General features: G+C 76.3%; 12 non-coding genes and 2 pseudogenes across 12 annotated transcripts; all 14 read left to right on the forward strand.

Moving 5' to 3' along the window:
• Positions 1 to 744: 744 nt before the first annotated feature.
• LOC129399068 (5S ribosomal RNA) lies at positions 745 to 863 on the forward strand. The gene has a single exon (XR_008626912.1). It is a non-coding gene; the product is annotated as a 5S ribosomal RNA (ribosomal RNA).
• A 1,489-nt stretch (positions 864 to 2,352) lies between these two features.
• LOC129399069 (5S ribosomal RNA) lies at positions 2,353 to 2,471 on the forward strand. Its single transcript, XR_008626913.1, has one exon. It is a non-coding gene; the product is annotated as a 5S ribosomal RNA (ribosomal RNA).
• Positions 2,472 to 3,969: 1,498 nt separating this feature from the next.
• Positions 3,970 to 4,088, forward strand: LOC129398899 (5S ribosomal RNA). The gene has a single exon (XR_008626776.1). It is a non-coding gene; the product is annotated as a 5S ribosomal RNA (ribosomal RNA).
• Positions 4,089 to 5,570: 1,482 nt separating this feature from the next.
• On the forward strand, positions 5,571 to 5,680 carry LOC129398915 (5S ribosomal RNA; annotated as a pseudogene).
• Positions 5,681 to 7,176: 1,496 nt separating this feature from the next.
• On the forward strand, positions 7,177 to 7,295 carry LOC129399071 (5S ribosomal RNA). The gene has a single exon (XR_008626915.1). It is a non-coding gene; the product is annotated as a 5S ribosomal RNA (ribosomal RNA).
• A 1,497-nt stretch (positions 7,296 to 8,792) lies between these two features.
• LOC129398916 (5S ribosomal RNA) lies at positions 8,793 to 8,902 on the forward strand (annotated as a pseudogene).
• Positions 8,903 to 10,398: 1,496 nt separating this feature from the next.
• LOC129399072 (5S ribosomal RNA) lies at positions 10,399 to 10,517 on the forward strand. The gene has a single exon (XR_008626916.1). It is a non-coding gene; the product is annotated as a 5S ribosomal RNA (ribosomal RNA).
• A 1,501-nt stretch (positions 10,518 to 12,018) lies between these two features.
• LOC129398900 (5S ribosomal RNA) lies at positions 12,019 to 12,137 on the forward strand. The gene has a single exon (XR_008626777.1). It is a non-coding gene; the product is annotated as a 5S ribosomal RNA (ribosomal RNA).
• A 1,481-nt stretch (positions 12,138 to 13,618) lies between these two features.
• On the forward strand, positions 13,619 to 13,737 carry LOC129399073 (5S ribosomal RNA). Its single transcript, XR_008626917.1, has one exon. It is a non-coding gene; the product is annotated as a 5S ribosomal RNA (ribosomal RNA).
• Positions 13,738 to 15,230: 1,493 nt separating this feature from the next.
• On the forward strand, positions 15,231 to 15,349 carry LOC129399074 (5S ribosomal RNA). The gene has a single exon (XR_008626918.1). It is a non-coding gene; the product is annotated as a 5S ribosomal RNA (ribosomal RNA).
• A 1,412-nt stretch (positions 15,350 to 16,761) lies between these two features.
• Positions 16,762 to 16,880, forward strand: LOC129399075 (5S ribosomal RNA). Its single transcript, XR_008626919.1, has one exon. It is a non-coding gene; the product is annotated as a 5S ribosomal RNA (ribosomal RNA).
• Positions 16,881 to 18,311: 1,431 nt separating this feature from the next.
• Positions 18,312 to 18,430, forward strand: LOC129399076 (5S ribosomal RNA). Its single transcript, XR_008626920.1, has one exon. It is a non-coding gene; the product is annotated as a 5S ribosomal RNA (ribosomal RNA).
• Positions 18,431 to 19,912: 1,482 nt separating this feature from the next.
• Positions 19,913 to 20,031, forward strand: LOC129399077 (5S ribosomal RNA). The gene has a single exon (XR_008626921.1). It is a non-coding gene; the product is annotated as a 5S ribosomal RNA (ribosomal RNA).
• Positions 20,032 to 21,534: 1,503 nt separating this feature from the next.
• On the forward strand, positions 21,535 to 21,653 carry LOC129399078 (5S ribosomal RNA). The gene has a single exon (XR_008626922.1). It is a non-coding gene; the product is annotated as a 5S ribosomal RNA (ribosomal RNA).
• The last annotated feature ends 637 nt before the right edge of the window (positions 21,654 to 22,290 follow it).

Genomic DNA, 22,290 nt, shown 5'->3' on the forward strand with positions numbered 1-22,290 from the left:
CCCAGGGCACCCACGGGGCCCAAGGCGCACCCCGGCCCCGCGCACACGCAGCCCCGCAGTGCAGAGCGCCCCGGTGGGGGAGCACCCGGCCTAGGGGCACCCAGGTCTCCTGGCCCACGCGAGGGGATTCCCCCACCTTCCCATTCCCGCAGGCGCCGGGCCAGGCCCGGGGCCTGCCCCGTGACGGCGCCCTGGGCCACCCGCAGGAGCGCCCGAGCGCCCGCCGGGCCAAGTGCAGCAGCGCGACCCCTCGCGCACCGGGAAGCGGACACACGCAGACAGACAGGGTCCGGGGGCGCTGGGTAAAGCCGCCCGGCCGCGGGCCTTCCCCGGCCGCGGCCCACGCCCCCACACCGCCCCCGGCCCCCCGGCCCCCGCGCCGCGCGCACCTGCGCCCAGAACCGCTGCAGAGACAAGCGGCCCGGTGCCCCGTGCGCCCCTGGGGGCCGAGCGCAGGCGGCCCGACGCGGTCCGGGGGGAGGCGGGGGCGCCGGGGCGCCGGGGCGGTGCGCCCCGGCCGGCGTGCGTGTGTGCGTGTCCGTGTGTCCGTCTGGGGGCGGGTGTCCGGCTCTCGGGCTCACACGCACGCCATTGGAGGAGGCTGGCTGGCGGGCGGTGCCGGGCGCCCCCCCCCCCCGCCCGGGTGGCCTTTCCCGCGCGGATCCCGTGGCAGGCGGGCCGAGCTGCGCAGGGAGGCCCGGTGGGCGGCCGGGCTTCTTGAGGGCGGCGGAGAGCCACGCCTCCGTCTACGGCCATACCACCCTGAACGCGCCCGATCTCGTCTGATCTCGGAAGCTAAGCAGGGTCGGGCCTGGTTAGTACTTGGATGGGAGACCGCCTGGGAATACCGGGTGCTGTAGGCCTTTTGCGGGCGTGGGGGGCGGGGGGGGGCCTTCCTGTCTTTCATTTTCTCCCCCTGGCCTCTGCCTTGGCGCGGGGGAGGGCCCCGGCCCCTGGCCTTGGTCCTGCCCTTCGCCTGCGGCCCCCCGCGACCCAGGTGCCCCGGCCCCTCCCGGGCCACCACCCCCGTGGTGCCGCTCGCCTGAGGCCTGCGGCCCAGCCATCCCACCCCACCGGCAGCTCCTCACCCGGACCGTGCACCCCGGGCCCCGACCCCCGCCTCAGCCCCTGGGCCTTGTGCCTGGGGAGGGCCGGGGCAGGGCCCCGCAACCGGCAGCCTCCTGGGGCATCCTCCTCCGAGGACCCCGGGGCGGGACACCTCCCGCAGGGACGTCGCCCGGGCTGTGTGCGTGCGCCTGTGTGTGTGCCTGTGTGTGTTTGTGTGTGCGTGCGTGGGCCTGATGGTGCCTGTGTGTGAGTCTCTGGGTGTGTCTCTGTGTGGGGGTGTCTCTATGTGTGTGTGCGCGTGCGTGTGCGCAGGTGTCTGCGTGTGCGTGTGCGTGTGCGTGTGCGTGTGCGTGGAGTGGGGCCCCCGCCGGCCCCCGCTCCGCCCGCAGAAGGAGGTCCCCTGGGCCTGCCCCGGCCCGCCGGCCCTGCCTGTGCGCCTGCCCTGCAGCCCCTGCTCTCTTCCTCCTGCGGCCTCTCCGGTCCCCTGGAGGGAGGGTGGCAGGCCGGGCAAGCTGTCCCCTCTCCTTCAGCCCTCGGGCGACACCCAGGGCACCCACGGGGCCCAAGGCGCACCCCGGCCCCGCGCACACGCAGCCCCGCAGTGCAGAGCGCCCCGGTGGGGGAGCACCCGGCCTAGGGGCACCCAGGTCTCCTGGCCCACGCGAGGGGATTCCCCCACCTTCCCATTCCCGCAGGCGCCGGGCCAGGCCCGGGGCCTGCCCCGTGACGGCGCCCTGGGCCACCCGCAGGAGCGCCCGAGCGCCCGCCGGGCCAAGTGCAGCAGCGCGACCCCTCGCGCACCGGGAAGCGGACACACGCAGACAGACAGGGTCCGGGGGCGCTGGGCAAAGCCGCCCGGCCGCGGGCCTTCCCCGGCCGCGGCCCACGCCCCCACGCCGCCCCCGGCCCCCCGGCCCCCGCGCCGCGCGCACCTGCGCCCAGAACCGCTGCAGAGACAAGCGGCCCGGTGCCCCGTGCGCCCCTGGGGGCCGAGCGCAGGCGGCCCGACGCGGTCCGGGGGGAGGCGGGGGCGCCGGGGCGCCGGGGCGGTGCGCCCCGGCCGGCGTGCGTGTGTGCGTGTCCGTGTGTCCGTCTGGGGGCGGGTGTCCGGCTCTCGGGCTCACACGCACGCCCTTGGAGGAGGCTGGCTGGCGGGCGGTGCCGGGCGCCCCCCCCCGCCCGGGTGGCCTTTCCCGCGCGGATCCCGTGGCAGGCGGGCCGAGCTGCGCAGGGAGGCCCGGTGGGCGGCCGGGCTTCTTGAGGGCGGCGGAGAGCCACGCCTCCGTCTACGGCCATACCACCCTGAACGCGCCCGATCTCGTCTGATCTCGGAAGCTAAGCAGGGTCGGGCCTGGTTAGTACTTGGATGGGAGACCGCCTGGGAATACCGGGTGCTGTAGGCCTTTTGCGGGCGTGGGGGGCGGGGGGGGGCCTTCCTGTCTTTCATTTTCTCCCCCTGGCCTCTGCCTTGGCGCGGGGGAGGGCCCCGGCCCCTGGCCTTGGTCCTGCCCTTCGCCTGCGGCCCCCTGCGGCCCAGGTGCCCCGGCCCCTCCGGGGCCACCACCCCCGTGGTGCCGCTCGCCTGAGGCCTGCGGCCCAGCCATCCCACCCCACCGGCAGCTCCTCACCCGGACCGTGCACCCCGGGCCCCGACCCCCGCCTCAGCCCCTGGGCCTTGTGCCTGGGGAGGGCCGGGGCAGGGCCCCGCAACCGGCAGCCTCCTGGGGCATCCTCCTCCGAGGACCCCGGGGCGGGACACCTCCCGCAGGGACGTCGCCCGGGCTGTGTGCGTGCGCCTGTGTGTGTGCCTGTGTGTGTTTGTGTGTGCGTGCGTGGGCCTGATGGTGCCTGTGTGTGAGTCTCTGGGTGTGTCTCTGTGTGTGGGTGTCTCTATGTGTGTGTGCGCGTGCGTGTGCGCAGGTGTCTGCGTGTGCGTGTGCGTGTGCGTGTGCGTGTGCGTGGAGTGGGGCCCCCGCCGGCCCCCGCTCCGCCCGCAGAAGGAGGTCCCCTGGGCCTGCCCCGGCCCGCCGGCCCTGCCTGTGCGCCTGCCCTGCAGCCCCTGCTCTCTTCCTCCTGCGGCCTCTCCGGTCCCCTGGAGGGAGGGTGGCAGGCCGGGCAAGCTGTCCCCTCTCCTTCAGCCCTCGGGCGACACCCAGGGCACCCACGGGGCCCAAGGCGCACCCCGGCCCCGCGCACACGCAGCCCCGCAGTGCAGAGCGCCCCGGTGGGGGAGCACCCGGCCTAGGGGCACCCAGGTCTCCTGGCCCACGCGAGGGGATTCCCCCACCTTCCCATTCCCGCAGGCGCCGGGCCAGGCCCGGGGCCTGCCCCGTGACGGCGCCCTGGGCCACCCGCAGGAGCGCCCGAGCGCCCGCCGGGCCAAGTGCAGCAGCGCGACCCCTCGCGCACCGGGAAGCGGACACACGCAGACAGACAGGGTCCGGGGGCGCTGGGCAAAGCCGCCCGGCCGCGGGCCTTCCCCGGCCGCGGCCCACGCCCCCACGCCGCCCCCGGCCCCCCGGCCCCCGCGCCGCGCGCACCTGCGCCCAGAACCGCTGCAGAGACAAGCGGCCCGGTGCCCCGTGCGCCCCTGGGGGCCGAGCGCAGGCGGCCCGACGCGGTCCGGGGGGAGGCGGGGGCGCCGGGGCGCCGGGGCGGTGCGCCCCGGCCGGCGTGCGTGTGTGCGTGTCCGTGTGTCCGTCTGGGGGCGGGTGTCCGGCTCTCGGGCTCACACGCACGCCCTTGGAGGAGGCTGGCTGGCGGGCGGTGCCGGGCGCCCCCCCCCCCCCCCCCCGCCCGGGTGGCCTTTCCCGCGCGGATCCCGTGGCAGGCGGGCCGAGCTGCGCAGGGAGGCCCGGTGGGCGGCCGGGCTTCTTGAGGGCGGCGGAGAGCCACGCCTCCGTCTACGGCCATACCACCCTGAACGCGCCCGATCTCGTCTGATCTCGGAAGCTAAGCAGGGTCGGGCCTGGTTAGTACTTGGATGGGAGACCGCCTGGGAATACCGGTTGCTGTAGGCCTTTTGCGGGAGGGGGGGCCTTCCTGTCTTTCATTTTCTCCCCCTGGCCTCTGCCTTGGCGCGGGGGAGGGCCACGGCCCCTGGCCTCCGTCCTGCCCTTCGCCTGCGGCCCCCCGCGACCCAGGTGCCAAGGCCCCTCCTTTGGGCCACCACCCCCGTGGTGCCGCTCGCCTGAGGCCTGCGGCCCAGCCATCCCACCCCACCAGCAGCTCCTCACCCGGACCGTGCACCCCGGGCCCCGACCCCCGCCTCAGCCCCTGGGCCTTGTGCCTGGGGAGGGCCGGGGCAGGGCCCCGCAACCGGCAGCCTCCTGGGGCATCCTCCTCCGAGGACCCCGGGGCGGGACACCTCCCGCAGGGACGTCGCCCGGGCTGTGTGCGTGCGCCTGTGTGTGTGCCTGTGTGTGTTTGTGTGTGCGTGCGTGGGCCTGATGGTGCCTGTGTGTGAGTCTCTGGGTGTGTCTCTGTGTGTGGGTGTCTCTATGTGTGTGTGCGCGTGCGTGTGCGCAGGTGTCTGCGTGTGCGTGTGCGTGTGCGTGTGCGTGGAGTGGGGCCCCCGCCGGCCCCCGCTCCGCCCGCAGAAGGAGGTCCCCTGGGCCTGCCCCGGCCCGCCGGCCCTGCCTGTGCGCCTGCCCTGCAGCCCCTGCTCTCTTCCTCCTGCGGCCTCTCCGGTCCCCTGGAGGGAGGGTGGCAGGCCGGGCAAGCTGTCCCCTCTCCTTCAGCCCTCGGGCGACACCCAGGGCACCCACGGGGCCCAAGGCGCACCCCGGCCCCGCGCACACGCAGCCCCGCAGTGCAGAGCGCCCCGGTGGGGGAGCACCCGGCCAAGGGGCACCCAGGTCTCCTGGCCCACGCGAGGGGATTCCCCCACCTTCCCATTCCCGCAGGCGCCGGGCCAGGCCCGGGGCCTGCCCCGTGACGGCGCCCTGGGCCACCCGCAGGAGCGCCCGAGCGCCCGCCGGGCCAAGTGCAGCAGCGCGACCCCTCGCGCACCGGGAAGCGGACACACGCAGACAGACAGGGTCCGGGGGCGCTGGGCAAAGCCGCCCGGCCGCGGGCCTTCCCCGGCCGCGGCCCACGCCCCCACGCCGCCCCCGGCCCCCCGGCCCCCGCGCCGCGCGCACCTGCGCCCAGAACCGCTGCAGAGACAAGCGGCCCGGTGCCCCGTGCGCCCCTGGGGGCCGAGCGCAGGCGGCCCGACGCGGTCCGGGGGGAGGCGGGGGCGCCGGGGCGCCGGGGCGGTGCGCCCCGGCCGGCGTGCGTGTGTGCGTGTCCGTGTGTCCGTCTGGGGGCGGGTGTCCGGCTCTCGGGCTCACACGCACGCCCTTGGAGGAGGCTGGCTGGCGGGCGGTGCCGGGCGCCCCCCCCCCCCCCCCCGCCCGGGTGGCCTTTCCCGCGCGGATCCCGTGGCAGGCGGGCCGAGCTGCGCAGGGAGGCCCGGTGGGCGGCCGGGCTTCTTGAGGGCGGCGGAGAGCCACGCCTCCGTCTATGGCCATACCACCCTGAACGCGCCCTGATCTCGGAAGCTAAGCAGGGTCGGGCCTGGTTAGTACTTGGATGGGAGACCGCCTGGGAATACCGGGTGCTGTAGGCCTTTTGCGGGCGTGGGGGGCGGGGGGGGGGCCTTCCTGTCTTTCATTTTCTCCCCCTGGCCTCTGCCTTGGCGCGGGGGAGGGCCCCGGCCCCTGGCCTTGGTCCTGCCCTTCGCCTGCGGCCCCCCGCGACCCAGGTGCCCCGGCCCCTCCCGGGCCACCACCCCCGTGGTGCCGCTCGCCTGAGGCCTGCGGCCCAGCCATCCCACCCCACCGGCAGCTCCTCACCCGGACCGTGCACCCCGGGCCCCGACCCCCGCCTCAGCCCCTGGGCCTTGTGCCTGGGGAGGGCCGGGGCAGGGCCCCGCAACCGGCAGCCTCCTGGGGCATCCTCCTCCGAGGACCCCGGGGCGGGACACCTCCCGCAGGGACGTCGCCCGGGCTGTGTGCGTGCGCCTGTGTGTGTGCCTGTGTGTGTTTGTGTGTGCGTGCGTGGGCCTGATTGTGCCTGTGTGTGAGTCTCTGGGTGTGTCTCTGTGTGGGGGTGTCTCTATGTGTGTGTGCGCGTGCGTGTGCGCAGGTGTCTGCGTGTGCGTGTGCGTGTGCGTGTGCGTGTGCGTGTGCGTGGAGTGGGGCCCCCGCCGGCCCCCGCTCCGCCCGCAGAAGGAGGTCCCCTGGGCCTGCCCCGGCCCGCCGGCCCTGCCTGTGCGCCTGCCCTGCAGCCCCTGCTCTCTTCCTCCTGCGGCCTCTCCGGTCCCCTGGAGGGAGGGTGGCAGGCCGGGCAAGCTGTCCCCTCTCCTTCAGCCCTCGGGCGACACCCAGGGCACCCACGGGGCCCAAGGCGCACCCCGGCCCCGCGCACACGCAGCCCCGCAGTGCAGAGCGCCCCGGTGGGGGAGCACCCGGCCTAGGGGCACCCAGGTCTCCTGGCCCACGCGAGGGGATTCCCCCACCTTCCCATTCCCGCAGGCGCCGGGCCAGGCCCGGGGCCTGCCCCGTGACGGCGCCCTGGGCCACCCGCAGGAGCGCCCGAGCGCCCGCCGGGCCAAGTGCAGCAGCGCGACCCCTCGCGCACCGGGAAGCGGACACACGCAGACAGACAGGGTCCGGGGGCGCTGGGCAAAGCCGCCCGGCCGCGGGCCTTCCCCGGCCGCGGCCCACGCCCCCACGCCGCCCCCGGCCCCCCGGCCCCCGCGCCGCGCGCACCTGCGCCCAGAACCGCTGCAGAGACAAGCGGCCCGGTGCCCCGTGCGCCCCTGGGGGCCGAGCGCAGGCGGCCCGACGCGGTCCGGGGGGAGGCGGGGGCGCCGGGGCGCCGGGGCGGTGCGCCCCGGCCGGCGTGCGTGTGTGCGTGTCCGTGTGTCCGTCTGGGGGCGGGTGTCCGGCTCTCGGGCTCACACGCACGCCCTTGGAGGAGGCTGGCTGGCGGGCGGTGCCGGGCGCCCCCCCCCGCCCGGGTGGCCTTTCCCGCGCGGATCCCGTGGCAGGCGGGCCGAGCTGCGCAGGGAGGCCCGGTGGGCGGCCGGGCTTCTTGAGGGCGGCGGAGAGCCACGCCTCCGTCTACGGCCATACCACCCTGAACGCGCCCGATCTCGTCTGATCTCGGAAGCTAAGCAGGGTCGGGCCTGGTTAGTACTTGGATGGGAGACCGCCTGGGAATACCGGGTGCTGTAGGCCTTTTGCGGGCGTGGGGGGCGGGGGGGGGCCTTCCTGTCTTTCATTTTCTCCCCCTGGCCTCTGCCTTGGCGCGGGGGAGGGCCCCGGCCCCTGGCCTTGGTCCTGCCCTTCGCCTGCGGCCCCCTGCGGCCCAGGTGCCCCGGCCCCTCCGGGGCCACCACCCCCGTGGTGCCGCTCGCCTGAGGCCTGCGGCCCAGCCATCCCACCCCACCGGCAGCTCCTCACCCGGACCGTGCACCCCGGGCCCCGACCCCCGCCTCAGCCCCTGGGCCTTGTGCCTGGGGAGGGCCGGGGCAGGGCCCCGCAACCGGCAGCCTCCTGGGGCATCCTCCTCCGAGGACCCCGGGGCGGGACACCTCCCGCAGGGACGTCGCCCGGGCTGTGTGCGTGCGCCTGTGTGTGTGCCTGTGTGTGTTTGTGTGTGCGTGCGTGGGCCTGATGGTGCCTGTGTGTGAGTCTCTGGGTGTGTCTCTGTGTGTGGGTGTCTCTATGTGTGTGTGCGCGTGCGTGTGCGCAGGTGTCTGCGTGTGCGTGTGCGTGTGCGTGTGCGTGTGCGTGGAGTGGGGCCCCCGCCGGCCCCCGCTCCGCCCGCAGAAGGAGGTCCCCTGGGCCTGCCCCGGCCCGCCGGCCCTGCCTGTGCGCCTGCCCTGCAGCCCCTGCTCTCTTCCTCCTGCGGCCTCTCCGGTCCCCTGGAGGGAGGGTGGCAGGCCGGGCAAGCTGTCCCCTCTCCTTCAGCCCTCGGGCGACACCCAGGGCACCCACGGGGCCCAAGGCGCACCCCGGCCCCGCGCACACGCAGCCCCGCAGTGCAGAGCGCCCCGGTGGGGGAGCACCCGGCCTAGGGGCACCCAGGTCTCCTGGCCCACGCGAGGGGATTCCCCCACCTTCCCATTCCCGCAGGCGCCGGGCCAGGCCCGGGGCCTGCCCCGTGACGGCGCCCTGGGCCACCCGCAGGAGCGCCCGAGCGCCCGCCGGGCCAAGTGCAGCAGCGCGACCCCTCGCGCACCGGGAAGCGGACACACGCAGACAGACAGGGTCCGGGGGCGCTGGGCAAAGCCGCCCGGCCGCGGGCCTTCCCCGGCCGCGGCCCACGCCCCCACGCCGCCCCCGGCCCCCCGGCCCCCGCGCCGCGCGCACCTGCGCCCAGAACCGCTGCAGAGACAAGCGGCCCGGTGCCCCGTGCGCCCCTGGGGGCCGAGCGCAGGCGGCCCGACGCGGTCCGGGGGGAGGCGGGGGCGCCGGGGCGCCGGGGCGGTGCGCCCCGGCCGGCGTGCGTGTGTGCGTGTCCGTGTGTCCGTCTGGGGGCGGGTGTCCGGCTCTCGGGCTCACACGCACGCCCTTGGAGGAGGCTGGCTGGCGGGCGGTGCCGGGCGCCCCCCCCCCCCCCCCCGCCCGGGTGGCCTTTCCCGCGCGGATCCCGTGGCAGGCGGGCCGAGCTGCGCAGGGAGGCCCGGTGGGCGGCCGGGCTTCTTGAGGGCGGCGGAGAGCCACGCCTCCGTCTATGGCCATACCACCCTGAACGCGCCCTGATCTCGGAAGCTAAGCAGGGTCGGGCCTGGTTAGTACTTGGATGGGAGACCGCCTGGGAATACCGGGTGCTGTAGGCCTTTTGCGGGCGTGGGGGGCGGGGGGGGGGCCTTCCTGTCTTTCATTTTCTCCCCCTGGCCTCTGCCTTGGCGCGGGGGAGGGCCCCGGCCCCTGGCCTTGGTCCTGCCCTTCGCCTGCGGCCCCCCGCGACCCAGGTGCCCCGGCCCCTCCCGGGCCACCACCCCCGTGGTGCCGCTCGCCTGAGGCCTGCGGCCCAGCCATCCCACCCCACCGGCAGCTCCTCACCCGGACCGTGCACCCCGGGCCCCGACCCCCGCCTCAGCCCCTGGGCCTTGTGCCTGGGGAGGGCCGGGGCAGGGCCCCGCAACCGGCAGCCTCCTGGGGCATCCTCCTCCGAGGACCCCGGGGCGGGACACCTCCCGCAGGGACGTCGCCCGGGCTGTGTGCGTGCGCCTGTGTGTGTGCCTGTGTGTGTTTGTGTGTGCGTGCGTGGGCCTGATTGTGCCTGTGTGTGAGTCTCTGGGTGTGTCTCTGTGTGGGGGTGTCTCTATGTGTGTGTGCGCGTGCGTGTGCGCAGGTGTCTGCGTGTGCGTGTGCGTGTGCGTGTGCGTGTGCGTGTGCGTGGAGTGGGGCCCCCGCCGGCCCCCGCTCCGCCCGCAGAAGGAGGTCCCCTGGGCCTGCCCCGGCCCGCCGGCCCTGCCTGTGCGCCTGCCCTGCAGCCCCTGCTCTCTTCCTCCTGCGGCCTCTCCGGTCCCCTGGAGGGAGGGTGGCAGGCCGGGCAAGCTGTCCCCTCTCCTTCAGCCCTCGGGCGACACCCAGGGCACCCACGGGGCCCAAGGCGCACCCCGGCCCCGCGCACACGCAGCCCCGCAGTGCAGAGCGCCCCGGTGGGGGAGCACCCGGCCTAGGGGCACCCAGGTCTCCTGGCCCACGCGAGGGGATTCCCCCACCTTCCCATTCCCGCAGGCGCCGGGCCAGGCCCGGGGCCTGCCCCGTGACGGCGCCCTGGGCCACCCGCAGGAGCGCCCGAGCGCCCGCCGGGCCAAGTGCAGCAGCGCGACCCCTCGCGCACCGGGAAGCGGACACACGCAGACAGACAGGGTCCGGGGGCGCTGGGCAAAGCCGCCCGGCCGCGGGCCTTCCCCGGCCGCGGCCCACGCCCCCACGCCGCCCCCGGCCCCCCGGCCCCCGCGCCGCGCGCACCTGCGCCCAGAACCGCTGCAGAGACAAGCGGCCCGGTGCCCCGTGCGCCCCTGGGGGCCGAGCGCAGGCGGCCCGACGCGGTCCGGGGGGAGGCGGGGGCGCCGGGGCGCCGGGGCGGTGCGCCCCGGCCGGCGTGCGTGTGTGCGTGTCCGTGTGTCCGTCTGGGGGCGGGTGTCCGGCTCTCGGGCTCACACGCACGCCCTTGGAGGAGGCTGGCTGGCGGGCGGTGCCGGGCGCCCCCCCCCGCCCGGGTGGCCTTTCCCGCGCGGATCCCGTGGCAGGCGGGCCGAGCTGCGCAGGGAGGCCCGGTGGGCGGCCGGGCTTCTTGAGGGCGGCGGAGAGCCACGCCTCCGTCTACGGCCATACCACCCTGAACGCGCCCGATCTCGTCTGATCTCGGAAGCTAAGCAGGGTCGGGCCTGGTTAGTACTTGGATGGGAGACCGCCTGGGAATACCGGGTGCTGTAGGCCTTTTGCGGGCGTGGGGGGCGGGGGGGGGCCTTCCTGTCTTTCATTTTCTCCCCCTGGCCTCTGCCTTGGCGCGGGGGAGGGCCCCGGCCCCTGGCCTTGGTCCTGCCCTTCGCCTGCGGCCCCCTGCGGCCCAGGTGCCCCGGCCCCTCCGGGGCCACCACCCCCGTGGTGCCGCTCGCCTGAGGCCTGCGGCCCAGCCATCCCACCCCACCGGCAGCTCCTCACCCGGACCGTGCACCCCGGGCCCCGACCCCCGCCTCAGCCCCTGGGCCTTGTGCCTGGGGAGGGCCGGGGCAGGGCCCCGCAACCGGCAGCCTCCTGGGGCATCCTCCTCCGAGGACCCCGGGGCGGGACACCTCCCGCAGGGACGTCGCCCGGGCTGTGTGCGTGCGCCTGTGTGTGTGCCTGTGTGTGTTTGTGTGTGCGTGCGTGGGCCTGATGGTGCCTGTGTGTGAGTCTCTGGGTGTGTCTCTGTGTGTGGGTGTCTCTATGTGTGTGTGCGCGTGCGTGTGCGCAGGTGTCTGCGTGTGCGTGTGCGTGTGCGTGTGCGTGTGCGTGGAGTGGGGCCCCCGCCGGCCCCCGCTCCGCCCGCAGAAGGAGGTCCCCTGGGCCTGCCCCGGCCCGCCGGCCCTGCCTGTGCGCCTGCCCTGCAGCCCCTGCTCTCTTCCTCCTGCGGCCTCTCCGGTCCCCTGGAGGGAGGGTGGCAGGCCGGGCAAGCTGTCCCCTCTCCTTCAGCCCTCGGGCGACACCCAGGGCACCCACGGGGCCCAAGGCGCACCCCGGCCCCGCGCACACGCAGCCCCGCAGTGCAGAGCGCCCCGGTGGGGGAGCACCCGGCCTAGGGGCACCCAGGTCTCCTGGCCCACGCGAGGGGATTCCCCCACCTTCCCATTCCCGCAGGCGCCGGGCCAGGCCCGGGGCCTGCCCCGTGACGGCGCCCTGGGCCACCCGCAGGAGCGCCCGAGCGCCCGCCGGGCCAAGTGCAGCAGCGCGACCCCTCGCGCACCGGGAAGCGGACACACGCAGACAGACAGGGTCCGGGGGCGCTGGGCAAAGCCGCCCGGCCGCGGGCCTTCCCCGGCCGCGGCCCACGCCCCCACGCCGCCCCCGGCCCCCCGGCCCCCGCGCCGCGCGCACCTGCGCCCAGAACCGCTGCAGAGACAAGCGGCCCGGTGCCCCGTGCGCCCCTGGGGGCCGAGCGCAGGCGGCCCGACGCGGTCCGGGGGGAGGCGGGGGCGCCGGGGCGCCGGGGCGGTGCGCCCCGGCCGGCGTGCGTGTGTGCGTGTCCGTGTGTCCGTCTGGGGGCGGGTGTCCGGCTCTCGGGCTCACACGCACGCCCTTGGAGGAGGCTGGCTGGCGGGCGGTGCCGGGCGCCCCCCCCCCCCCCCCCCCCCGCCCGGGTGGCCTTTCCCGCGCGGATCCCGTGGCAGGCGGGCCGAGCTGCGCAGGGAGGCCCGGTGGGCGGCCGGGCTTCTTGAGGGCGGCGGAGAGCCACGCCTCCGTCTACGGCCATACCACCCTGAACGCGCCCGATCTCGTCTGATCTCGGAAGCTAAGCAGGGTCGGGCCTGGTTAGTACTTGGATGGGAGACCGCCTGGGAATACCGGTTGCTGTAGGCCTTTTGCGGGAGGGGGGGCCTTCCTGTCTTTCATTTTCTCCCCCTGGCCTCTGCCTTGGCGCGGGGGAGGGCCACGGCCCCTGGCCTCCGTCCTGCCCTTCGCCTGCGGCCCCCCGCGACCCAGGTGCCCCGGCCCCTCCTTTGGGCCACCACCCCCGTGGTGCCGCTCGCCTGAGGCCTGCGGCCCAGCCATCCCACCCCACCAGCAGCTCCTCACCCGGACCGTGCACCCCGGGCCCCGACCCCCGCCTCAGCCCCTGGGCCTTGTGCCTGGGGAGGGCCGGGGCAGGGCCCCGCAACCGGCAGCCTCCTGGGGCATCCTCCTCCGAGGACCCCGGGGCGGGACACCTCCCGCAGGGACGTCGCCCGGGCTGTGTGCGTGCGCCTGTGTGTGTGCCTGTGTGTGTTTGTGTGTGCGTGCGTGGGCCTGATGGTGCCTGTGTGTGAGTCTCTGGGTGTGTCTCTGTGTGTGGGTGTCTCTATGTGTGTGTGCGCGTGCGTGTGCGCAGGTGTCTGCGTGTGCGTGTGCGTGTGCGTGTGCGTGGAGTGGGGCCCCCGCCGGCCCCCGCTCCGCCCGCAGAAGGAGGTCCCCTGGGCCTGCCCCGGCCCGCCGGCCCTGCCTGTGCGCCTGCCCTGCAGCCCCTGCTCTCTTCCTCCTGCGGCCTCTCCGGTCCCCTGGAGGGAGGGTGGCAGGCCGGGCAAGCTGTCCCCTCTCCTTCAGCCCTCGGGCGACACCCAGGGCACCCACGGGGCCCAAGGCGCACCCCGGCCCCGCGCACACGCAGCCCCGCAGTGCAGAGCGCCCCGGTGGGGGAGCACCCGGCCAAGGGGCACCCAGGTCTCCTGGCCCACGCGAGGGGATTCCCCCACCTTCCCATTCCCGCAGGCGCCGGGCCAGGCCCGGGGCCTGCCCCGTGACGGCGCCCTGGGCCACCCGCAGGAGCGCCCGAGCGCCCGCCGGGCCAAGTGCAGCAGCGCGACCCCTCGCGCACCGGGAAGCGGACACACGCAGACAGACAGGGTCCGGGGGCGCTGGGCAAAGCCGCCCGGCCGCGGGCCTTCCCCGGCCGCGGCCCACGCCCCCACGCCGCCCCCGGCCCCCCGGCCCCCGCGCCGCGCGCACCTGCGCCCAGAACCGCTGCAGAGACAAGCGGCCCGGTGCCCCGTGCGCCCCTGGGGGCCGAGCGCAGGCGGCCCGACGCGGTCCGGGGGGAGGCGGGGGCGCCGGGGCGCCGGGGCGGTGCGCCCCGGCCGGCGTGCGTGTGTGCGTGTCCGTGTGTCCGTCTGGGGGCGGGTGTCCGGCTCTCGGGCTCACACGCACGCCCTTGGAGGAGGCTGGCTGGCGGGCGGTGCCGGGCGCCCCCCCCCCCCCCCCGCCCGGGTGGCCTTTCCCGCGCGGATCCCGTGGCAGGCGGGCCGAGCTGCGCAGGGAGGCCCGGTGGGCGGCCGGGCTTCTTGAGGGCGGCGGAGAGCCACGCCTCCGTCTACGGCCATACCACCCTGAACGCGCCCGATCTCGTCTGATCTCGGAAGCTAAGCAGGGTCGGGCCTGGTTAGTACTTGGATGGGAGACCGCCTGGGAATACCGGGTGCTGTAGGCCTTTTGCGGGCGTGGGGGGCGGGGGGGGCCTTCCTGTCTTTCATTTTCTCCCCCTGGCCTCTGCCTTGGCGCGGGGGAGGGCCCCGGCCCCTGGCCTTGGTCCTGCCCTTCGCCTGCGGCCCCCCGCGACCCAGGTGCCCGGCCCCTCCCGGGCCACCACCCCCGTGGTGCCGCTCGCCTGAGGCCTGCGGCCCAGCCATCCCACCCCACCGGCAGCTCCTCACCCGGACCGTGCACCCCGGGCCCCGACCCCCGCCTCAGCCCCTGGGCCTTGTGCCTGGGGAGGGCCGGGGCAGGGCCCCGCAACCGGCAGCCTCCTGGGGCATCCTCCTCCGAGGACCCCGGGGCGGGACACCTCCCGCAGGGACGTCGCCCGGGCTGTGTGCGTGCGCCTGTGTGTGTGCCTGTGTGTGTTTGTGTGTGCGTGCGTGGGCCTGATGGTGCCTGTGTGTGAGTCTCTGGGTGTGTCTCTGTGTGGGGGTGTCTCTATGTGTGTGTGCGCGTGCGTGTGCGCAGGTGTCTGCGTGTGCGTGTGCGTGTGCGTGTGCGTGTGCGTGTGCGTGGAGTGGGGCCCCCGCCGGCCCCCGCTCCGCCCGCAGAAGGAGGTCCCCTGGGCCTGCCCCGGCCCGCCGGCCCTGCCTGTGCGCCTGCCCTGCAGCCCCTGCTCTCTTCCTCCTGCGGCCTCTCCGGTCCCCTGGAGGGAGGGTGGCAGGCCGGGCAAGCTGTCCCCTCTCCTTCAGCCCTCGGGCGACACCCAGGGCACCCACGGGGCCCAAGGCGCACCCCGGCCCCGCGCACACGCAGCCCCGCAGTGCAGAGCGCCCCGGTGGGGGAGCACCCGGCCTAGGGGCACCCAGGTCTCCTGGCCCACGCGAGGGGATTCCCCCACCTTCCCATTCCCGCAGGCGCCGGGCCAGGCCCGGGGCCTGCCCCGTGACGGCGCCCTGGGCCACCCGCAGGAGCGCCCGAGCGCCCGCCGGGCCAAGTGCAGCAGCGCGACCCCTCGCGCACCGGGAAGCGGACACACGCAGACAGACAGGGTCCGGGGGCGCTGGGCAAAGCCGCCCGGCCGCGGGCCTTCCCCGGCCGCGGCCCACGCCCCCACGCCGCCCCCGGCCCCCCGGCCCCCGCGCCGCGCGCACCTGCGCCCAGAACCGCTGCAGAGACAAGCGGCCCGGTGCCCCGTGCGCCCCTGGGGGCCGAGCGCAGGCGGCCCGACGCGGTCCGGGGGGAGGCGGGGGCGCCGGGGCGCCGGGGCGGTGCGCCCCGGCCGGCGTGCGTGTGTGCGTGTCCGTGTGTCCGTCTGGGGGCGGGTGTCCGGCTCTCGGGCTCACACGCACGCCCTTGGAGGAGGCTGGCTGGCGGGCGGTGCCGGGCGCCCCCCCCCGCCCGGGTGGCCTTTCCCGCGCGGATCCCGTGGCAGGCGGGCCGAGCTGCGCAGGGAGGCCCGGTGGGCGGCCGGGCTTCTTGAGGGCGGCGGAGAGCCACGCCTCCGTCTACGGCCATACCACCCTGAACGCGCCCGATCTCGTCTGATCTCGGAAGCTAAGCAGGGTCGGGCCTGGTTAGTACTTGGATGGGAGACCGCCTGGGAATACCGGGTGCTGTAGGCCTTTTGCGGGCGTGGGGGGCGGGGGGGGGCCTTCCTGTCTTTCATTTTCTCCCCCTGGCCTCTGCCTTGGCGCGGGGGAGGGCCCCGGCCCCTGGCCTTGGTCCTGCCCTTCGCCTGCGGCCCCCTGCGGCCCAGGTGCCCCGGCCCCTCCCGGGCCACCACCCCCGTGGTGCCGCTCGCCTGAGGCCTGCGGCCCAGCCATCCCACCCCACCGGCAGCTCCTCACCCGGACCGTGCACCCCGGGCCCCGACCCCCGCCTCAGCCCCTGGGCCTTGTGCCTGGGGAGGGCCGGGGCAGGGCCCTGCAACCGGCAGCCTCCTGGGGCATCCTCCTCCGAGGACCCCGGGGCGGGACACCTCCCGCAGGGACGTCGCCCGGGCTGTGTGCGTGCGCCTGTGTGTGTGCCTGTGTGTGTTTGTGTGTGCGTGCGTGGGCCTGATGGTGCCTGTGTGTGAGTCTCTGGGTGTGTCTCTGTGTGTGGGTGTCTCTATGTGTGTGTGCGCGTGCGTGTGCGCAGGTGTCTGCGTGTGCGTGTGCGTGTGCGTGTGCGTGGAGTGGGGCCCCCGCCGGCCCCCGCTCCGCCCGCAGAAGGAGGTCCCCTGGGCCTGCCCCGGCCCGCCGGCCCTGCCTGTGCGCCTGCCCTGCAGCCCCTGCTCTCTTCCTCCTGCGGCCTCTCCGGTCCCCTGGAGGGAGGGTGGCAGGCCGGGCAAGCTGTCCCCTCTCCTTCAGCCCTCGGGCGACACCCAGGGCACCCACGGGGCCCAAGGCGCACCCCGGCCCCGCGCACACGCAGCCCCGCAGTGCAGAGCGCCCCGGTGGGGGAGCACCCGGCCAAGGGGCACCCAGGTCTCCTGGCCCACGCGAGGGGATTCCCCCACCTTCCCATTCCCGCAGGCGCCGGGCCAGGCCCGGGGCCTGCCCCGTGACGGCGCCCTGGGCCACCCGCAGGAGCGCCCGAGCGCCCGCCGGGCCAAGTGCAGCAGCGCGACCCCTCGCGCACCGGGAAGCGGACACACGCAGACAGACAGGGTCCGGGGGCGCTGGGCAAAGCCGCCCGGCCGCGGGCCTTCCCCGGCCGCGGCCCACGCCCCCACGCCGCCCCCGGCCCCCCGGCCCCCGCGCCGCGCGCACCTGCGCCCAGAACCGCTGCAGAGACAAGCGGCCCGGTGCCCCGGGGCGGTGCGCCCCGGCCGGCGTGCGTGTGTGCGTGTCCGTGTGTCCGTCTGGGGGCGGGTGTCCGGCTCTCGGGCTCACACGCACGCCCTTGGAGGAGGCTGGCTGGCGGGCGGTGCCGGGCGCCCCCCCGCCCGGGTGGCCTTTCCCGCGCGGATCCCGTGGCAGGCGGGCCGAGCTGCGCAGGGAGGCCCGGTGGGCGGCCGGGCTTCTTGAGGGCGGCGGAGAGCCACGCCTCCGTCTACGGCCATACCACCCTGAACGCGCCCGATCTCGTCTGATCTCGGAAGCTAAGCAGGGTCGGGCCTGGTTAGTACTTGGATGGGAGACCGCCTGGGAATACCGGGTGCTGTAGGCCTTTTGCGGGCGTGGGGGGCGGGGGGGGGGCCTTCCTGTCTTTCATTTTCTCCCCCTGGCCTCTGCCTTGGCGCGGGGGAGGGCCCCGGCCCCTGGCCTTGGTCCTGCCCTTCGCCTGCGGCCCCCCGCGACCCAGGTGCCCCGGCCCCTCCCGGGCCACCACCCCCGTGGTGCCGCTCGCCTGAGGCCTGCGGCCCAGCCATCCCACCCCACCGGCAGCTCCTCACCCGGACCGTGCACCCCGGGCCCCGACCCCCGCCTCAGCCCCTGGGCCTTGTGCCTGGGGAGGGCCGGGGCAGGGCCCCGCAACCGGCAGCCTCCTGGGGCATCCTCCTCCGAGGACCCCGGGGCGGGACACCTCCCGCAGGGACGTCGCCCGGGCTGTGTGCGTGCGCCTGTGTGTGTGCCTGTGTGTGTTTGTGTGTGCGTGCGTGGGCCTGATTGTGCCTGTGTGTGAGTCTCTGGGTGTGTCTCTGTGTGGGGGTGTCTCTATGTGTGTGTGCGCGTGCGTGTGCGCAGGTGTCTGCGTGTGCGTGTGCGTGTGCGTGTGCGTGTGCGTGTGCGTGTGCGTGGAGTGGGGCCCCCGCCGGCCCCCGCTCCGCCCGCAGAAGGAGGTCCCCTGGGCCTGCCCCGGCCCGCCGGCCCTGCCTGTGCGCCTGCCCTGCAGCCCCTGCTCTCTTCCTCCTGCGGCCTCTCCGGTCCCCTGGAGGGAGGGTGGCAGGCCGGGCAAGCTGTCCCCTCTCCTTCAGCCCTCGGGCGACACCCAGGGCACCCACGGGGCCCAAGGCGCACCCCGGCCCCGCGCACACGCAGCCCCGCAGTGCAGAGCGCCCCGGTGGGGGAGCACCCGGCCAAGGGGCACCCAGGTCTCCTGGCCCACGCGAGGGGATTCCCCCACCTTCCCATTCCCGCAGGCGCCGGGCCAGGCCCGGGGCCTGCCCCGTGACGGCGCCCTGGGCCACCCGCAGGAGCGCCCGAGCGCCCGCCGGGCCAAGTGCAGCAGCGCGACCCCTCGCGCACCGGGAAGCGGACACACGCAGACAGACAGGGTCCGGGGGCGCTGGGCAAAGCCGCCCGGCCGCGGGCCTTCCCCGGCCGCGGCCCACGCCCCCACGCCGCCCCCGGCCCCCCGGCCCCCGCGCCGCGCGCACCTGCGCCCAGAACCGCTGCAGAGACAAGCGGCCCGGTGCCCCGGGGCGGTGCGCCCCGGCCGGCGTGCGTGTGTGCGTGTCCGTGTGTCCGTCTGGGGGCGGGTGTCCGGCTCTCGGGCTCACACGCACGCCCTTGGAGGAGGCTGGCTGGCGGGCGGTGCCGGGCGCCCCCCCGCCCGGGTGGCCTTTCCCGCGCGGATCCCGTGGCAGGCGGGCCGAGCTGCGCAGGGAGGCCCGGTGGGCGGCCGGGCTTCTTGAGGGCGGCGGAGAGCCACGCCTCCGTCTACGGCCATACCACCCTGAACGCGCCCGATCTCGTCTGATCTCGGAAGCTAAGCAGGGTCGGGCCTGGTTAGTACTTGGATGGGAGACCGCCTGGGAATACCGGGTGCTGTAGGCCTTTTGCGGGCGTGGGGGGCGGGGGGGGGGCCTTCCTGTCTTTCATTTTCTCCCCCTGGCCTCTGCCTTGGCGCGGGGGAGGGCCCCGGCCCCTGGCCTTGGTCCTGCCCTTCGCCTGCGGCCCCCCGCGACCCAGGTGCCCCGGCCCCTCCCGGGCCACCACCCCCGTGGTGCCGCTCGCCTGAGGCCTGCGGCCCAGCCATCCCACCCCACCGGCAGCTCCTCACCCGGACCGTGCACCCCGGGCCCCGACCCCCGCCTCAGCCCCTGGGCCTTGTGCCTGGGGAGGGCCGGGGCAGGGCCCCGCAACCGGCAGCCTCCTGGGGCATCCTCCTCCGAGGACCCCGGGGCGGGACACCTCCCGCAGGGACGTCGCCCGGGCTGTGTGCGTGCGCCTGTGTGTGTGCCTGTGTGTGTTTGTGTGTGCGTGCGTGGGCCTGATTGTGCCTGTGTGTGAGTCTCTGGGTGTGTCTCTGTGTGGGGGTGTCTCTATGTGTGTGTGCGCGTGCGTGTGCGCAGGTGTCTGCGTGTGCGTGTGCGTGTGCGTGTGCGTGGAGTGGGGCCCCCGCCGGCCCCCGCTCCGCCCGCAGAAGGAGGTCCCCTGGGCCTGCCCCGGCCCGCCGGCCCTGCCTGTGCGCCTGCCCTGCAGCCCCTGCTCTCTTCCTCCTGCGGCCTCTCCGGTCCCCTGGAGGGAGGGTGGCAGGCCGGGCAAGCTGTCCCCTCTCCTTCAGCCCTCGGGCGACACCCAGGGCACCCACGGGGCCCAAGGCGCACCCCGGCCCCGCGCACACGCAGCCCCGCAGTGCAGAGCGCCCCGGTGGGGGAGCACCCGGCCAAGGGGCACCCAGGTCTCCTGGCCCACGCGAGGGGATTCCCCCACCTTCCCATTCCCGCAGGCGCCGGGCCAGGCCCGGGGCCTGCCCCGTGACGGCGCCCTGGGCCACCCGCAGGAGCGCCCGAGCGCCCGCCGGGCCAAGTGCAGCAGCGCGACCCCTCGCGCACCGGGAAGCGGACACACGCAGACAGACAGGGTCCGGGGGCGCTGGGCAAAGCCGCCCGGCCGCGGGCCTTCCCCGGCCGCGGCCCACGCCCCCACGCCGCCCCCGGCCCCCCGGCCCCCGCGCCGCGCGCACCTGCGCCCAGAACCGCTGCAGAGACAAGCGGCCCGGTGCCCCGTGCGCCCCTGGGGGCCGAGCGCAGGCGGCACGACGCGGTCCGGGGGGAGGCGGGGGCGCCGGGGCGCCGGGGCGGTGCGCCCCGGCCGGCGTGCGTGTGTGCGTGTCCGTGTGTCCGTCTGGGGGCGGGTGTCCGGCTCTCGGGCTCACACGCACGCCCTTGGAGGAGGCTGGCTGGCGGGCGGTGCCGGGCGCCCCCCCGCCCGGGTGGCCTTTCCCGCGCGGATCCCGTGGCAGGCGGGCCGAGCTGCGCAGGGAGGCCCGGTGGGCGGCCGGGCTTCTTGAGGGCGGCGGAGAGCCACGCCTCCGTCTACGGCCATACCACCCTGAACGCGCCCGATCTCGTCTGATCTCGGAAGCTAAGCAGGGTCGGGCCTGGTTAGTACTTGGATGGGAGACCGCCTGGGAATACCGGGTGCTGTAGGCCTTTTGCGGGCGTGGGGGGCGGGGGGGGGCCTTCCTGTCTTTCATTTTCTCCCCCTGGCCTCTGCCTTGGCGCGGGGGAGGGCCCCGGCCCCTGGCCTTGGTCCTGCCCTTCGCCTGCGGCCCCCCGCGACCCAGGTGCCCCGGCCCCTCCCGGGCCACCACCCCCGTGGTGCCGCTCGCCTGAGGCCTGCGGCCCAGCCATCCCACCCCACCGGCAGCTCCTCACCCGGACCGTGCACCCCGGGCCCCGACCCCCGCCTCAGCCCCTGGGCCTTGTGCCTGGGGAGGGCCGGGGCAGGGCCCCGCAACCGGCAGCCTCCTGGGGCATCCTCCTCCGAGGACCCCGGGGCGGGACACCTCCCGCAGGGACGTCGCCCGGGCTGTGTGCGTGCGCCTGTGTGTGTGCCTGTGTGTGTTTGTGTGTGCGTGCGTGGGCCTGATGGTGCCTGTGTGTGAGTCTCTGGGTGTGTCTCTGTGTGGGGGTGTCTCTATGTGTGTGTGCGCGTGCGTGTGCGCAGGTGTCTGCGTGTGCGTGTGCGTGTGCGTGTGCGTGTGCGTGTGCGTGTGCGTGGAGTGGGGCCCCCGCCGGCCCCCGCTCCGCCCGCAGAAGGAGGTCCCCTGGGCCTGCCCCGGCCCGCCGGCCCTGCCTGTGCGCCTGCCCTGCAGCCCCTGCTCTCTTCCTCCTGCGGCCTCTCCGGTCCCCTGGAGGGAGGGTGGCAGGCCGGGCAAGCTGTCCCCTCTCCTTCAGCCCTCGGGCGACACCCAGGGCACCCACGGGGCCCAAGGCGCACCCCGGCCCCGCGCACACGCAGCCCCGCAGTGCAGAGCGCCCCGGTGGGGGAGCACCCGGCCAAGGGGCACCCAGGTCTCCTGGCCCACGCGAGGGGATTCCCCCACCTTCCCATTCCCGCAGGCGCCGGGCCAGGCCCGGGGCCTGCCCCGTGACGGCGCCCTGGGCCACCCGCAGGAGCGCCCGAGCGCCCGCCGGGCCAAGTGCAGCAGCGCGACCCCTCGCGCACCGGGAAGCGGACACACGCAGACAGACAGGGTCCGGGGGCGCTGGGCAAAGCCGCCCGGCCGCGGGCCTTCCCCGGCCGCGGCCCACGCCCCCACGCCGCCCCCGGCCCCCCGGCCCCCGCGCCGCGCGCACCTGCGCCCAGAACCGCTGCAGAGACAAGCGGCCCGGTGCCCCGTGCGCCCCTGGGGGCCGAGCGCAGGCGGCACGACGCGGTCCGGGGGGAGGCGGGGGCGCCGGGGCGCCGGGGCGGTGCGCCCCGGCCGGCGTGCGTGTGTGCGTGTCCGTGTGTCCGTCTGGGGGCGGGTGTCCGGCTCTCGGGCTCACACGCACGCCCTTGGAGGAGGCTGGCTGGCGGGCGGTGCCGGGCGCCCCCCCCCCCGCCCGGGTGGCCTTTCCCGCGCGGATCCCGTGGCAGGCGGGCCGAGCTGCGCAGGGAGGCCCGGTGGGCGGCCGGGCTTCTTGAGGGCGGCGGAGAGCCACGCCTCCGTCTACGGCCATACCACCCTGAACGCGCCCGATCTCGTCTGATCTCGGAAGCTAAGCAGGGTCGGGCCTGGTTAGTACTTGGATGGGAGACCGCCTGGGAATACCGGGTGCTGTAGGCCTTTTGCGGTCGTGGGGGGGGGGGGCCTTCCTGTCTTTCATTTTCTCCCCCTGGCCTCTGCCTTGGCGCGGGGGAGGGCCCCGGCCCCTGGCCTTGGTCCTGCCCTTCGCCTGCGGCCCCCCGCGACCCAGGTGCCCCGGCCCCTCCCGGGCCACCACCCCCGTGGTGCCGCTCGCCTGAGGCCTGCGGCCCAGCCATCCCACCCCACCGGCAGCTCCTCACCCGGACCGTGCACCCCGGGCCCCGACCCCCGCCTCAGCCCCTGGGCCTTGTGCCTGGGGAGGGCCGGGGCAGGGCCCCGCAACCGGCAGCCTCCTGGGGCATCCTCCTCCGAGGACCCCGGGGCGGGACACCTCCCGCAGGGACGTCGCCCGGGCTGTGTGCGTGCGCCTGTGTGTGTGCCTGTGTGTGTTTGTGTGTGCGTGCGTGGGCCTGATGGTGCCTGTGTGTGAGTCTCTGGGTGTGTCTCTGTGTGTGGGTGTCTCTATGTGTGTGTGCGCGTGCGTGTGCGCAGGTGTCTGCGTGTGCGTGTGCGTGTGCGTGTGCGTGGAGTGGGGCCCCCGCCGGCCCCCGCTCCGCCCGCAGAAGGAGGTCCCCTGGGCCTGCCCCGGCCCGCCGGCCCTGCCTGTGCGCCTGCC

Source organism: Sorex araneus, chromosome 9 (genome assembly GCF_027595985.1).
Source record: "Sorex araneus isolate mSorAra2 chromosome 9, mSorAra2.pri, whole genome shotgun sequence".
NCBI classification, from domain to species: Eukaryota; Metazoa; Chordata; class Mammalia; order Eulipotyphla; family Soricidae; genus Sorex; species Sorex araneus.